The sequence below is a fragment of the Fukomys damarensis genome, unplaced genomic scaffold (assembly GCF_012274545.1).
Source record: "Fukomys damarensis isolate Sample0158 unplaced genomic scaffold, DMR_v1.0_HiC HiC_scaffold_22, whole genome shotgun sequence".
NCBI classification, from domain to species: domain Eukaryota; kingdom Metazoa; phylum Chordata; class Mammalia; order Rodentia; family Bathyergidae; genus Fukomys; species Fukomys damarensis.
Genome location: NW_022900934.1, coordinates 4,384,591 through 4,386,889, shown reverse-complemented (window position 1 = coordinate 4,386,889; position 2,299 = coordinate 4,384,591).

Genomic DNA, 2,299 nt, shown 5'->3' with positions numbered 1-2,299 from the left:
GTGATCTCACATCTTAAGGAGATAGATTGCCAATTTGAATTTACACTCTATACCTTTCTCCTAAACTTTAGGACCTCCTTTCCAAGTAATGGGCTACAAAATCTCCACTGGTGCTCACCCTTCCTGCAGTTCTGCCATGTCTCCAATCAAACTGGCCTTATCACACCTCACTATCCCCTCTCTGGCTCCTCCTCCTGCCTTTGCCGTCCTTCCCCCAGTGTCTCATAATCCAGTCTCTGGCTCCTCCTCCTCCTGTTGTCTCCCTCCAGGACAGGCATAGCCAGAGAGGCCTCTGGGACACCTTAAGTCCCTTTCTCAGCCTTTGGGGGGTTTCAGTTTGTCTGGGTCTTTCTCTTAATGGTGATTGGCAGCCTCAGCCTCCTTTGTGCATAATCCCTTTTGTTCTCTTAATTGGTACCATCCTCCCTCATTGTATCTACCTTTCCATAAAACATGGTTGAAATCTCCAACTGCAGGACAAAACTTTCATCATCCTCTCCATTTTCACCCAAAGGAGCCTCAAAGGTCTTTGCTTGGATGCTCCAGGGAATCTTTCTAAGACCTTATCCAATTTTTCCTGCACTCTCTCCTACTGCTTCCCCGACAGCAAAGGTGGTCTGTCCTGTGTACCCATGCCCCAGGTTTCCTAACATTAGATCCTTTTCCCCAGATAAGCAAATGCCCCAACCCCCTCTTATCATACCTAAGATGTCTGTCCGTCCATGGAAACGAATTATAAACACCAATTTCCTTCATCAAGACTTTCCAAGTCCCTCCAGTTGGAGGTCGTGGCTTTCATTTTTATGCTGCTCTGCCCCTTAGGATGAGGGAGCCCAATCTTTATCGCTTTAATATATGTGCTCCCTTCGCAAAGAACTAATGAATACAAGAACACGAAATAAAAGGGTCTCACGGGCTCATAAGCATGTCAAACAAAGACCTTGAACCCATTTCTCAGTAAATGGTACTCAGGAAGAATGCGAAGCCTGGTGAAAGAAAACCGTCATTGCAGAGGCCCCATCACCGTTTCCGTGGGGCCTTAACACCAGTGTCTACTGACCTTCTTTCCACATGTGCAGGGTTCCACATCCTTGGGGCCTCAACTCCTTATACATCCTGGACCGATGCTCTGCATACGAGCAATAAGCCCTCTCCCCAAGGTCCTGGCCCTACCTCGCGGCCCTGAAAATCTTGTCTCCTCTCACAGCAGCAGCGGTGCCTTCTGTGGGGTTTGTTAGTCTAGCCATCAGCAGCCCCAAGGGTCGGCCTTTGGGAGCCCCTAACCTCCTCACTCGGCCTTTGCTACTTTTGGCGTCAGAAACACTGACGCCTGGGCACCAGCAGTCCTCGTGGCCTTCTAGGCCTGGCCGCCATACACTCGCTCGCAGACAGCTTCCAAGACACTACCCGCACAACCCCTTTGGGCTTTCCAACGCGGCGCCCCCTATTGGACCTCCTACCCATATCCGGTTTCCGGTCCGACGCCCCCTGCTTATTCGCTAGGCAACCTTGATTGGCGTGACCCCAGCCCAATGGCTGACCTGGTGATGGGGTCGTAGGGGAGCGAGTGGTTTGTTTAGATCCAGTCGACCCACTGTGGTGCTCAAATTCTTAAGCAGTTTTGTGTGGGGGTAGTTGGCCAAACTTTGAACCAAAGTTCAGTGTTGTAATGAGCGAGTGTGTAAAACCTTAGAACTGAGGTGACAAGTCTTTGGGAGGCCCCATACGATGCGAAGGGACCAACTTCGTTAGCTTTTTTTTCTGCGCTGCGTGGCCACGTGGACGGTGGATGTAGCGGGATGATACTGCGCCTTGGCTGTGAGACCCTGCTTCAAAGAGGGATGCATTAGACTTAACAACATCAGACCGTGCCGCGTCCGCCCCGTGGATCGCTGGATTGTGTACAGCGATCCACGCGCTGCCCCCTTCTTGCTGCAGCCCACCCTGGGTAACGCCAGTGCATCGGCCATCCCTCCCCCTCTTCCGCAGCCCGGGTCACTACGTGTCCCCAGCCTAGCCTCTCTGACCCTAAACATGGCTCACGCGTCCCTGGCACCTGCTGGTGAGACTGATCGCTATGCGTGCGTGCCGGGTTTTAAGTGAACCGCAAGCACGCAGTTGTTTTTGTTTTGTTTTTTTTTTTTTTGGTTGGTTTGTTTATTTTGTTTTCCCCCAAGCTCAAATCCCTCCTCAGACCCCAAACCCAGAGCAGTGCGCACGCACAGTGAGGCCCCCTGAGCCGGCCAAGCTATTTCCCACCCATGGCCTATGAGTCCACCGCGGCACTGAGAGAGGTGCG